The sequence below is a fragment of the Phocoena phocoena genome, chromosome 12 (assembly GCF_963924675.1).
Source record: "Phocoena phocoena chromosome 12, mPhoPho1.1, whole genome shotgun sequence".
Taxonomy (NCBI): domain Eukaryota; kingdom Metazoa; phylum Chordata; class Mammalia; order Artiodactyla; family Phocoenidae; genus Phocoena; species Phocoena phocoena.
Genome location: NC_089230.1, coordinates 3,332,664 through 3,346,613, shown reverse-complemented (window position 1 = coordinate 3,346,613; position 13,950 = coordinate 3,332,664). Strand labels below are relative to the sequence as shown.

The 13,950-nt window shown below is 45.6% G+C and overlaps 1 non-coding gene across 1 annotated transcript; it reads right to left on the bottom strand.

Moving 5' to 3' along the window:
- Positions 1 to 7,854: 7,854 nt before the first annotated feature.
- LOC136132384 (U6 spliceosomal RNA) lies at positions 7,855 to 7,961 on the bottom strand. Its single transcript, XR_010656463.1, has one exon. It is a non-coding gene; the product is annotated as a U6 spliceosomal RNA (small nuclear RNA).
- Between the last annotated feature and the right edge of the window lie 5,989 nt (positions 7,962 to 13,950).

The following is a 13,950-nucleotide window of genomic DNA, read 5'->3' as shown; positions in this document are numbered from 1 at the left end:
TCCTGGGGCCTCTGTCACCGTTGCTTGCTTTCTCCTTGAAATGCTTCCTCCTCTTGGCCTCTGGGCCACCATATGCCTGGCCTTCCTGCTCCTCTCAGCCACTGTTGGTGGCATCTCCTCTTCCCATATTCCGGAGGCTGCTGGGCTCATTTCTCAGCTGTTTACTGGCATCTCTCTAGGAGACCGCGACTAGCGCAGTAAGCCCACATGCCGTGCACCTTCTCATGACTGTTGTTGGTCCCCTCAGCACCCGCATCAGACATTTCACTGTCTACTCAACCAAGAAGATGCCTGATCTGACTCGCAGAAAAGAGAGGTAAAGAGCAAGTATACTGGTCAAATAAATCTTCAAACATAGGAGAAATAAGTGAAAGAGAAAAAAGCCATACAGGTGTTTTAGAAAACTCATGCAAGACTGCCTCTGTGTTCCTGGCAACTATTCTAACATCGAGAATCCCCATATCTTTCCCGATCACAGACAGTTTTTTGGGCCACTGTCCACGAAGCCCCTGCTCAGATGAAGAGGGATTATCAGGGAAGGCAGAGACAGTCTTAAGGGAGGGGGAACGTCACAGCGGGGCTTTCCTTGTACCTGTTGCATCACAAGAGTCCAGGCTGCCTTCTGCTGGGTCATTGCTCATCTGCTCCTGGGTGTCTGGCCTGCTTCTCAGTGTCAGCAAAGCGGGTCCTTTGCTCCCACTTTTAAGTGTGAAGGGGAGGCAGCTGGCTGGAGAGAACAACAGGGTATGGTGTTAATGTCAACTACTAGTGAAATGTACTGTCACAATCAGGAGTGGGGCTCTCCTGGGAAGTCTCCAATCCCAGGAAGGTCATTTACACAGTGTGACCAGGGCTGCAACTGCCCCTCAATACAGGAGCGCACGCGCACGCGCGCACACACACGCGCACACACACAGCGCCAAACTGTGGCTTCAGAGCTGTTGTGGTCAGAAACTTACACTGGCTAGAATATCCTGCTTCTGGTCACGTACAGTGGACTCAGAGTTAGCTATTGGCAGGTGGCTTTAAGAGTTAGACGCAGTTTGGCAGGTTTTCCTAAGGGGCTATCAGGTCAGCCTGCACTGTCCAGCACCTCCGACAGGACCCGAAATGTAGGGAATGTGAGTGTATGTGCGTCTTGGTGCGTCAGGAGATGAGATGAGGGCGAGAGGGAAGGTGGAGGGCGAAGGGCTAGACTAACGTGCTTGTTCAGTGCAGCGCTGGCCTCTGTTCAGCTAGGCCACAAACCTCTTTAAGAACCCAGGAACTGTGCTGCTCCTTCCTCAGGCCTGGGTCTCAGACGCATTCTTGTGACGCAGCGATGTTGGTGTTATAGTATCTGTAATTCACTTTAACAGCCTTCGGTATAGACAGCGTGATGTTGAGTCATTAGGCAGTTTTCACCTACATCCTTGGGGTAGGCAGGTAGCATCTGAGCACCCTGATCAATGACGCACTTCAGAAGTGTTTCATATGTGAAAGAAGCATCGAAATCTCATACTCCGCAGGTGGCCGCTATAGATTCTTCAACTGTCTTTATTGCTGGTCATACTGGAGGGTTTGTCATCAGAATCATGGGTATAGATATGGCATTTCAGTGATGAAATGAGGGGAATTCAAGAAGGACGAACTGGTTAGAAGATTTGGGGCTCTGCACGGTGATATGAAGAAGGTAAAAGACTCCAGCAATTCTTTCCAGTTCTGGGAGCTGCAAGTGGAGGGATCTAACATCTGGTGGGACTCAAAGGTTAGCTGAATGCTGCTGCTAGAACAGTACTGACCTTTCCTGAGTGAACATCTCATGAGAGGCCAGCAGAATGCCCAAGATGACAGCGGGCAGAGCACTCACCACCAGGAGCGGGGCTCTCCCGGGAAGGCTCCAATCACAGGTAAATGGTTTGCTTTTGTGTGTCCCTGTGCCCATTCCCTGACAAAGGTTCATCTCAGTTGAAGGATTTGGTCTGAGATTTACTTCATCCACAAGATACGTGGGGAGTGGGGAGATAGGAGAGGCACCCTGTACCCTTCACCCAGCTCTAACTACTGGGGCCCACGGGCATCTTCCATTAAGAACCTGGTTTCGAAAATACCGACGTGGCTTGGGTCAGTTTGCAACTTCAGCTCTTCTGCTCTTGAAAGTAACTTGTAACAGTAAATGTGATTGTTAATAATAAAGGTTTCACTTTTTCTTGAAAATAAATTAGAATGAGTAGATTCATCTCTCTCGTGTGCAATCTGAAGAGCTTTCTAGAGAGGAAGGGACGGGGACAGAGTTACCATGATCCAGTGGGAATTGCCCAGGGCCTTGGATACTCTTCCAAAGGATGGAGCTGTGCCAGTGAACGCCATCGTGGTTAACAAGGGCTGGAGACCACTTTCCTAGAGCCTCGCCCTCAAGGGCCCAGTGCTGCAGTAAAACCACGAGGGAGCAATGAAGAGAGCCCTCTGTGTCCCGATTCTGGGGGACCGACCACACCTTCCTAGCACGCCTCCTGAGCCTAAAGCACCCAGATTCTGGTTCATACCAGCGGGGCTAATCTGGCCAGCTGAGGGGCAATGGCTGGGAGAATCTTCCCAGTTACTGAACACACGTGGAGAGTGTGGTGTACCTGTTCTCACTGGGAGAATGGCAGTGTGCCAGGGTGCTACAGACACAGGGGGTTCGATTCAGAAGTGTGTCACGGGGCGATGTCGGGCTCAGCCTGGTCTCTTTCCACAGGGTCATGAGGTTTGCTGTCATTAAGGAAGATTCTTGGGGTGGGGACCACCGAACATCATGGGCAGAAGAGCTGGGCACTGTGTGTCGGGAAAAAAGGCAAGGACTGAGGAAAGGAGCAGAGGCGGCTGAAGACAAAGGGCATCAGAGCAAATAAGACCAGAACCATGCCAAACATCAGCCCTTTGAAAAGTTTAATCCAGCCCTCTCCACGCCAATAACAGCAGGGTGGGGCAGTGGGGTAGAACCAGGACTGCCAGGTACATCTGTGTGCGTGCAACTATTAACTAGTGTTCATGGGTCTCTGTGTTGCTATTCTTACCTTTGATGTGTAAATAACTAACAAGAAAGCTGAGGTCACATGTCTGAAGTGAAAAATCATACAACAACCGATTACAAATAATTTCTAAGTCCTATGTACAGATTCTAGGATGCTTTATCGGTGAGAGGATAACTTTTGATATGCAATAAATATTGCGGATTAAAATGTCCCATAACATATGGATTATTTTAAGACAGCTTAATGAAGGTATAATTGACACCTAAACTGCCCATATTTAAATAGAGCACTCGGATAAATTGTGATATACGTATGCACCCGTGAAACCATCGGCATAACATTTTGAGTAATTAGAGTTGTGTGGAAACAAAAGCACAAAATGGAGAATGCTGGAGTTGGATGACTAGTAGTCTCGTCTCGGTTTCGACATTTCCCGTGCAGTATCGGTCCAGTCATATCAAAGTCGAGCTATAGGCTTGATGGAGGGCCACGGATATTGCCTATTTCAGGCCACCCCCAATCTGCCAAGAGCCCTTGAGGCAGGAGTGCCAGGAACCACCAGGCCGGGCGGGGCTGGAGGTGGAAGCATTTGCTTTTCCTGACCCCTCTAGCCTCCAGCCCTGTGTGGCAGATCACATATTCCTTTAAAATTTTAGGACATTCTAATGATAACTGTGTCTAAAAGACCAGGGCCGAAGTTTCTTTCTAAAATAAGAGGAATAGATACGGATTGAAACTCAACCATGAAGACTGCAGAAGAAGGAGAGACATTAAAGGTCGGTGGGAGGGTCGCTCCCCCTGAAAAGCCGGGGCAGGCGGGGCAGGTGACACCTCCCTGCACTGACCTGGACCCTCCCTGCATGGAACTGAGATCATGTCCAGCACTGCGTTACCGGCACAAACAGGCTGGTTGTCACACCGGGGAAAACAGGAATTGAATCACAAAGGGGACCTCCGGGGGCCTTGAGAGAACTCCATTAATTGACACATTAATGAAATAGGATCCGCTGTGACTAGCTGGATTGAGCCCAGGATCTAAGGCTGTAGGGAGTCACTGTTCTGCATACAAAGTGATACGCAAGGAAGAAAGTGTGTGTGTGAACACCCAGGGAGCTGCGCTGGGGCTCCAGGGACTCCCCGGCCCAGCAAGTAGGCCAGCAGAACACCAGGGGCGACTGCTCTCAGCTGAGCAGAGACCTGTGTGAACTGGGAGCTCGGGGGCCGGATCGGCAGGATGGAGCCCAGGTGCACATGCGCAGCAGAGGCCGGCAGCCCTGAGGACAGCGGGCATCAGGGAGAGACTGAGACGGAGTAAAACGGCACCTCGGCAAGCGCTGGGGCTGGGAGCTGGTGACACCCGTGTGCACTCGCGAGCCATAACCGGTACTGAGCCCTTATTCACACTCAGAACTGGTGAGGCTTGGGGACATACAGATTGCAAACGTTTCCGAGATAAGCAGCCACATCTTTACACAGATGAAAACCAGGATTTAACGATTTTTAATAATAAGGTGAAAAACATGAATCCTAGACGATACGCTGCACACGCGCTGAGAAACATCCTCTGAGTCTGAGCCAATCTCGAGTTTAGACATTTTCTCCCCAAAGAAACCGTCAGCAGATTCCAGGAATGCTGTGTTTCGGGGCCACGGAGGAGACCACGTTTTCTTGAAGGAAGGGACTTGTCGGCGAGTAACAGATTCCAAGGGAGTGAAGGAAGGAAGGGGAGAGGTGAAAAGAGGGGACACACACACACACACACACACATGCACACGCACACACGTGCACACGTGTGCACACTCTCGTACACACACTAAGCCTCTTTCAGAGTGTGAGAGGTTGGCGGTATGGAGGACCAATCAGAGCGACCAAGGTCCAGGAAAGAAGACGAGACGAAGCTGCCTGACAGAAAACTGAGGGTGACCAAATAGCTCTAACTGCGTTCTGGAAAGTGTGAGGCTCAAACCTCATTTCCCAGCATCCGTGACCTCCGCTCCGGATCCACTCAGGTTACTACGGCAAACCGCTTTCTCCCCAGCCTTATTCTGTTCCACCAGAGCAGTCGGGATTCCCTTTCTTCTATAAACCATTCCTGGGAGTCAATGTAACGTGAAATGCAGGCTCCTTGACCACAGAAGGCCTCCTGCTTAGGCCCTAGGCCACAGAGTAACTTCACCCACTGAGGACAAACGGCGCGAACAGCAGAGTTCTAACAGGAAGACCACAGAAAGAGAACACTATGTGTTCTCTCGTCCAGACTGATGAAGCCCCAGGTGCCCCGGTGCCAGCCCTGTGTCCTGCACTTACCAAGAGTCAGGGAGTCCTTCTGACAGTTGGGCACCAAGGCCTGGGTTGTAAGTTTCCACAACTGTAAAATTCACAAATTCTTTACAATTGATTCAGTTTGTGAAATTCACAGTACGGGATTTTTTTTTATAGCAGCTCCTTCCTTTTCTTTTCTTTTCTCAGTGAGCTCATGCACACTGCAGGGCAAAGCAGAGAGAGAGGGTGCTTCAGGATAGAGCGTGAGCCACAGGGACCGCCGAGGGGCAGTTCTCGTGCGCAGGATCTGATAGCGAGTGAGCACCTGACCTTTTAGGAGAATCGTGGAGGCAATGCTATCATTTGCTGTAAGCAGGTTTCAGAGGATTAGGCCTGAGGAACCGTTTCAGTGGTGCTCCGGCAGGGAGTGGAGGTGTGCTGGAGAACCGTCTTAAGAAGAGTGCAACACTTGGAGACGTGGAGCTGAGGGCACAGGGTGGTGGCCAGCATGGACAGCGTGCTGCAGGAGGACATTCTCTTAGGCTAATGGAGCTCAGAGCTCGGCTTTAGTGAGGGAATAAGAAGCTGATGGTGACAGGGCCTCACATTTATGGACAAGCAACCAGGGTTCAGAGCCTGGTCGCTGTGTGAGGGAACTGGATGAAGGAGTAAGGAGGAGGGAAGGAGGGAAGACAGTTCTTTTCCTTGCATTTAGGAAAAAGGGGACGATGGGTGAAGACAAAGAGAATTCTGTCATGAAGAAAAGTAAGAGAGAGGAAGCACTACGATGGTTTCGGTGGCACAGTGGTTAAGAATCCACCTGCCAATGCAGGGGACACGGGTTCAATCCCCGGTCCGGAAAGATCCCACATGCCGCGGAGCAACTAAGCCTGTGCACTACAACTTCTGAGCCCGCGTGCTGCAACTACTGAAGCCCGCACGCCTAGAGCCCGTGCTCCACAAGAGAAGCCGCCGCAATGAGAAGCCTGCGCACCTGATTCCCACTAGCTATCTATTTTACATTTGGTAGTACGTATAAGTCCATGCCACTGTCTCACTTTGTCCCAGCTTACCCTTCCCCCTCCCCGTGTCCTCAAGTCCATTCTCTATGTCTGAAACTAACACACCATTGTAAAGCAATTATACACCAATAAAGACGTTTAAAAAATAATAATAAAATAAAATTTAAAAAGCCTGTGCACCGCAACCGAGAGCAGCCCCCACTCGCAGCAACTAAAGAAAGCCCGTGCGAAACAATGAAGACCCAAAGCAGCCAAAAGAAAAGAAAAAAAAAAAAGGATGGTTTTGAACGTTTGGGTGAGATGAAATATGTGTGAACACAAATCTTTTCTTTTTAATGGCTATTCCTGATTTAAAATGTTTTTATATTGTGGTACATATGCATAACATTTTGCCTTAAAATTTTACCATTTCAACCTTTTTAAAGTGTTTGGTTCTGTGGCATTAAGTACATTTGCACTGTTGTGCAGACATTACCACAATCCATCTCCAAGTCTTTTCACCTCCCAAACTAAAACTCTGTGCCCATTAAAAACTATTTCCCCATTCTTTCCACCCCGAGCCCTGGAAACCCCCATTCCACTTTCCATCTCTGTGAATCTGACTACTTTAGGAACTTTATATAAGTGGAATCATACAGTATTTGTCTTTTTGTAACTTGTTTATTTCACTTAACATAATGCCCAGGGTTCATCCATGTTGTAGTTATGTGTCAGAATTCCCTACCTCCTTAAGGCTGAATAATATTCCACTATGTGGATATACCAAATTCTGTTATCCATTCATCTCTGGATGGACACTTGGGCTGCTTCCACCTTTTGGCAATTGTGAATAAAGCTACTGTGAATATGGATGTACAACTATCTTTTTGAACTCCTGCTTTCATGTCTTTTGGGTATATTTCCAGAAGTGAAATGGCTGGATCAAAATATGATAATTATATATTTAATTTTTTGAGGAATCACTATAGTATTTTCCACAGCTTCTGCATCATTTTTACATTCCCATCAACAATGCCCAAGGGTCCAATATTTCCATATCCTCACCAGCACTTGTTATTTTGTTTCCCCCACCCCTTTTTTTTATAACAGCCATCCTAAGGGATGTGAAGTGGTATCTCATTGTGGTCTTGATTTGCATTTCTCTAGCGCTCAGTGATGTTAAGTACCTTTTCATGTGCTTACTGGACATCTGTGTGTCTTCTCTGGAGAAATGTCTATCCAAGTCTTTTGCCCATTTTTTAATCAGGTTGTTTGCTGTTGTTGAGTTGTAGGAGTGCTTTTCACAATTTGGATATCAATCCGTTATCAGATATATGATTTGCAAATATTCTGTCCCATTCTGTGGGCTGCCTTTTCACTCTTTTTTATTGTGCCTCAAATTAAAAGTTTTAAATTTTGATGAAGTCCAAGTTATCCCTTTCTTTTTGTCATTGTTGTCCATGCTTTTGGTGTCATGCCCAGGAAATCACTGTAAATCCAATGTCATAGAGCTCTTCTCCTTTATTTTTTCTTAAGAGTTTTATAGTTTTAGCTCGTATGTTTAGGTATTTGGTCAACTTTGAGTTAATTTCTTTGAAAATGTAAAATATGGCACAAATTTACTTGTCACCCTTGCACACGGGCCATGCTCACCTTCTCTGTATAGTTCCAATTTTAGTACATGTCCTGACAAACCAAGCACTGAAAGTAAACCCTTGGAGGAAATTCCTTAACACAAATGTATGAAAGTAAGCCCGTCTGTGCTACACTTACAGTAATAAGTGTTCTCACTCTCTGTCTTGGGGATTCAGCATATTTATCCCGGGTCCGCCAGATGCTTTAACCGCCACTGCTCAGGCCCAGCTCCGCCTCCCACGTGCTCAGCGAAGCTCTTCCTTAAGGTTCTCACCCTGACTCTCACACATTCTATAATCATTCTCCGTGCGTGGCCAGCGTCTTTCCCACTCTCAATGCCAAGCCAGTGGGGTCACAGCAAGATTTTTAGGTCCTGCTGTGAATTTTCCATAATTTTCAGATGGAAGCTGTGATAAGGACATATTTCTAAGAATTGAGACATTGATTTAAACAAGGGAGGTTGGACTGAAAGCCTTACATTGAGAGTCTAGCCCCTCAGGTACTTTCCCCCATCCCTAGAAGAAACAGAGGATTTATTCTTGGGACAAACTAAACCAGAGAGACTCTAAACTCAGACACACTGACTGGATAGAGGACTCAGAACACTGTACATGCAGGAGGGCAGAGCTGAAGCTCTAGACTGACAGGAACACAGGGAGAGTCAGCATTTCAATGTTTACCTTCAGTAAGGGGCCCACCACTGCCCCAGCTGCCTCCCCCCATCCTGCTGCTGGAGTGCACGCTTCCAGGGGTATCCTCCTGCACCACCCCTGCCCCGACAAGACACGGGAACACTTTTCCCTGAAGAAACCGAACGGTACCAAGGAAAAGACCTACACGTTCTGACGTTTGTGAGGGTGTCCCTAGGCAGTCACTCTACAGCAAGCTCACCAGACCAAAATCGCTGACTCTCCTCCCCACTTCGCTGGAGCTTCCTGTTGGCTTTTCGCGCCTCACTCTTCAGTAGGAAAGGATGATGAAGGATAATATGATAATCAAGGAAAGCTTCCAACACAGAAGACTGAGGCTAAAATAATAAACAGTTTAAAGAACCTCGGAAAGAGACCACACAGGGAGGAAAATAGTTAACACTATAATATTCTCAGAGAGAGAAGAAAATATATTACATTCATGGTAAAAAGAATGCTATAAAAGGAACAACTAGAGAAGAGAGTTTTTAAAAATAGAATATTAAAAATGGTACAAATCAGTGGAGAATTTCAGGGATAAAACTGAAGAACTCTCTCAGAAAGTAGAGCAAAAATACAAAAATAGCGAAAGAAGAGAAAAGATAAGAAAATATAAGGATTCATTCAACACAGAAAGAACAACAACAGAAGAAATTATCAAAGAAATAATACAGGAAAATAACCGAGGGCTGAAGCATACAAGTCTCTGTACTGTATGGTACATCACATGCCTGGAACAATAAATTTAAAGAGACCAAGACACATCATTGTGAAATTTATTATCAGTGGAGATCCAGAACAGAGCCCAAGAGCTCCCAGAGAAGGAAAGGGGCCACAAACAAAGGAAAGGGAGGGAGAATGGTGTTCTCTTCCTCAAGAACATTACTGGACACTAGAAGACAGGGGAGTGAAGTGTCCAGAGCTCAGATGAAAAAGGAGTTTCAACCTGGAATTCTGTATCCATTGAAAATATCATGGAGGGAGGAAAAAAGGTATCTTTAGACATACACAGTCTCAAAACGTTTATCTCCCAGGTACCCTTGGTCAGAAAGTCACTAGACGATGGGATCTGACAAAGTGAGGGAGCACACCAAGGAAAAGAGAAACACGAGACAGTGGGAGCTCCCAAGGTCTGTCCCGGGTTGATGATGACAGGGGCTCCCAGGGCAGCAGGCGTGCAACACATGTAGCCCTTCCGGTGGGTCAGAGCTAAAGGTGGTGGGGGAGTGCTCCAAGGGAAAAGACCACCGAGCTAGTACCGTGCTTTAAACATGTTTGGAATAAATTTGGAAACTGTATTGTTAGCTGTGACAAATCTGTTAGAGCATCTGGAAAAAAAAAAAATCCAAACTAAGATATAGCTAAAACACAAAGCACCCATAAAACAAGGTTAACACTAATTGAAGGGAAAATAAAAGTGATGCAAGAGAAGAAACGGAATCCAGGTACCCTATTGGGCTCAGGCATGAGGAATATTTACATGGACCAAATAACGCAAATGCCACCACGTTAGCCAATAACTGAGATCTCAACACACTGAGCTCATGAGGGTGCATGGCGGGAGTGAGTGTCAGGAGAGTTAATCCTCACTTCCATCACAGAAAATCAGTAGATGACATGATGTGACTGGTTAGAGGTAGGGAGTTGTAATACAATTTTAGGATGAATAAATGCAAGTCCAGTCTCAAGAAACGGAAGACTGTCACTACCAACCTTCTGCTCTGGCCAGGCCACTTATGCAGTATCGTTCTCAGTTCCAAGGTCTAAGGAGGTCACTGGGTGTGTTTATGCAGCGTCTTGAAATTGGCAAAGAGCAATCACATGGAGAGTATGGGTATCTGTAACTACAGACCTTCCTTAACTTACAAAGGGGCCACGTCCTGATAAGCCCATCATCATCTGACAATACCATTAAGTTGAGAATATATTTAATACACTTAACCCACCGAACATCGTGGCTTAGCCAGGCCTGCCTTAAATGTACTCAGAACACCTACATTAGCCTGCAGTCGGACAAAATCACCTAACACAAGGCCTATTTTATAGTAAGTGTTGAATATCTCATGTCATTTATTGAATACTGTACTGAAAGTGAAAAGCAGAATGGTTGTTAAGTGTACTGGTTGTTTACCCTCATGATCTCGGGGCTGACTGGGAGCTGCAGCTCACTGACACTGCCCAGCATCATGACAGAAGATGATACCACATGTCACTAGCCTGGAAAAGATGAAAATTCAAAATTCGGAGTACTGTTTCTACTGAATGCGTATTGCTTTCACATGACTGTAAAGTTGAAAAATGGTAAGCCAAACCATCGTCATGTGGGGACAGTCTGTAGTCTTAAAAATTTAGAACAGGGACTTCCCTGGTGGCGCAGTGGTTGAGAGTCCACCTGCCGATGCAGGGGACACGGGTTCGTGCCCCGGCCGGGAGGATCCCACATGCCGTGGAGCACCTAAGCCCGTGAGCCATGGCCGCTGAACCTGCGCGTCCGGAGCCTGTGCTCTGCAACGGGAGAGGCCACAACAGTGAGAGGCCCGCGTACCGCAAAAAAAAAAAAAATTTAGAACATCATACAGAAAAGCAATACATTAGACATTTTTAAATGTAGAGGATTAAAAAAAGTTAAATGGAGAGAGAGACTGACTCATTATAAAGGACTTTCTAATTCAAATTGAGATATTCAAAAATAAAATGGGTTGCCTTGCACTGTCGGGATTAGAAGTGGGCCCCTGTCGGGGGGAACAGGGGGGCAAAGTCATACGGCTTTTCTGCCCTGTTGGCTGAGACCAAGTTCTAGTGTGAAGGGTTTATGATTTAATGCATTTTATCACTTCCTCTGAACCTTGAGCTAGAAAGTACACTTCAAAAATATTTGATTTAAGTGGTTGGTGAGAAGTGATTTCATCCCCAATCCAATTCATTACTTCTTAACTTGAAAACACTGTATTGCTTTTTATGTGCTTCCAAGTAAATGATACCTTGGGGCGTGAATTAAAACCCAAGAGAATTTTCTAAGAATGGTAGATCCGAACTTCTCAACTGCTCTGGAGAGGCTTTTTTGTCACCCTTCATTCCTGCCCTTACTCTAAATGCCACTTACACACTGACATCGTAAGTGGTTCCAGACACCGTCAGTGGTCCACAGTGAATTAACAAGCCATAGAATCCAGATGCTTTTTCCGGTAAACAGCTTCTTTGCAGGAAAAACAAACAGAACAAGAAGGACATTCACTGACCTCCTCTACCACTTTCATTCACACACTTCACACCCAGTAAGCATGCGAGCCCCATTTGTAGATCCACTGGTCCACAAATATCACCCATCTCATACATTTTTGCACTCCTTCTTTTAATTAATTCACTGATTGTTTTAAATAACATACAGCGAGTAGAGTCTATACAAAAAGATACTAATATATAAATTAAGAGAGGCTGAGACTAATAAAATTACTAAAGCCGTTAAAAATTTCCTCTGAGGACTACTGAGTACAATCTCGTCACGTCAAGCTACCAATTGTTCGTGCTTAAATTACAGTTCTCGTGGCATTACACTCCTTCTAAACCTAGGGATTCCAAGGTGATTTCTTACATGCGTGTTAAACCACGAATTTATATATTTCATCAAATATATTTCCCCGCAATGCTTTGAGTGGTAAGGAATTATTCACGTGATTACGTCAGGTAATTCTACCAGATTAACCTCATCTTGAGATTGGATGAACTTTATGGAAATCTATTTCCAAGGCATGTCCAGTGCTGTGATATAAAGCAAATATGATGGGTTCCTTGCTATATTTACCCATTTACCATTATCTGTGGCTCCCTTCGACCTAATCCTGACCCACTGGTTTATAACTATGACACAAGTGTTATAGGGTTCATTTTTACTCATATTCATGCCAGAACAATACCAGGTAAGGTAAGACACCTGCAAAGTCTGGAATATACAAAGTTCAAGGTCTCTACTTCTGCTGAGCTGATAAATCAGTTCACATCATGTCACACCTCCACAGGTAAAACAATGTGGCCCGCCGACCTTATGAATCCTTTCATGAAATTTGTTCCAAAATAAATAAATCTATATTTTCCACCCAGAAGCTTAATTTGGACAGCATTTTTGCTTGAATTCGACACAATAATTCCTCTCAATCCAATATAAACAAAACGTGAACACAGCCCCATCACCCTCTGCTTTAGACAATAACGTGAATGCTTAGCCCTCCGCCTCCTATCTGCAGTTACATACAATCCAGCCGGGGCAGGGGATAAATACACAGCTATGACTTCAAAGCAGACGTGGCCAGAGCCACCATCACATGGACTGTGGCGGTTCAGCGGAGGTGAGTGTCCCCAGCAAGTGAGGCTGTGGAACTCTGACCTGGACGGCAATCACAATTCCTGAGATTCACTCTAGACAAACCCCAATTTCTCCTTTGTCCGCCTCTCCCCTTGCTTTCTCTCTCCTTTGCTTTCTCAGGAGATGGGGGTGAGTGCTTACTATCTAGTATGTAAAGATCTCTGAGTCCTTTCATTCACGGCACAACATATCCTGCAAAAGAGTGAGCATTCATTGTTCTCTTCCCCATGAAATTCCACTCGCTCACACTCAGTGGAGGGATTTGCTCACAAGGGCACAGGTGGAAACAGCGCAGCTGGAAATCCAAGTTGTGTCCCTCACCCTCCAAAGCCCCCGGTGGGCTGTGCAGATTCTGAATCCCCCAGTGATCAAAATACAGCATATTTTGCTATAGTTGTTAACAATTCCATACGTTAAATTCTGTATTTCAGAAACAGCAGGGAAATGAGTACATGACTTCAAGCCTCTTCCAGAGAAGTAAGGTAGGACCTGAATTTTAACTATCTTATTTTGAGCTTTGTTTACGACACGAATGCTGTTTCTGATTAGCTGCCTCAAATTGATTACTTAAACATTTTTAAGCCCGTTTTGAAGGTGTATGAACAAACAAGGGATAAAATAAGGGTCTCATTATTTTTTTATTTTCCCTTGGAGGTCAGTCTGGGAATTTTATTCAGAGAATAAAATTCCTCTGAGAGATGCTGAAAAATAAAGAAACTTTATTTCACTGAGAAATGCATGCCGTAAACTATGTAAAAGCTATTCCAGAATCAGGACTATTCAGGTTTCTCCGTGTATGCTACAGGCTTAAAGTTTGTAGCATGTAGTTAGTTCATCAAAAATAAAAGTTTGAAGATTATTCGGCAAACCACTACATATAGAATATAACCTTCATTGTGTGCATACACAGGGTCACACTAGGAAGACGCTGGCAGACTTCCCCATATACTCACTATGCAAAATTGGAGTTTTATTTAAACTCATAGCATTATGATGTTGGAATTGAA